Raw genomic sequence first — 253 nt, 5'->3', positions numbered from 1 at the left:
GTTAATCAAAAGCTTCGTATATTAACATTTTATTTATATTTTACAGTCATTTATATACATTTTGAAATAAATTGTACAGCATGCGCTTTGCCTTATCCTTATGATATAAATTTTTAATACTTACCTTATCATTTTGATCTAAAAAGTTAGTGTTTATATTATCATTATTTTTAAGAGTAAAGTGAGCATGAAATGTGATGTCAGAAGAGTAAGATATTTAAATCATATTCAAAAGTAAAGTGATGAACTTTGG

The sequence above is a fragment of the Penaeus monodon genome, chromosome 34, assembly GCF_015228065.2.
Source record: "Penaeus monodon isolate SGIC_2016 chromosome 34, NSTDA_Pmon_1, whole genome shotgun sequence".
Taxonomy (NCBI): domain Eukaryota; kingdom Metazoa; phylum Arthropoda; class Malacostraca; order Decapoda; family Penaeidae; genus Penaeus; species Penaeus monodon.
The sequence above is the reverse complement of the archived record's forward strand: the minus strand, read 5'-3'. Positions refer to the sequence as shown.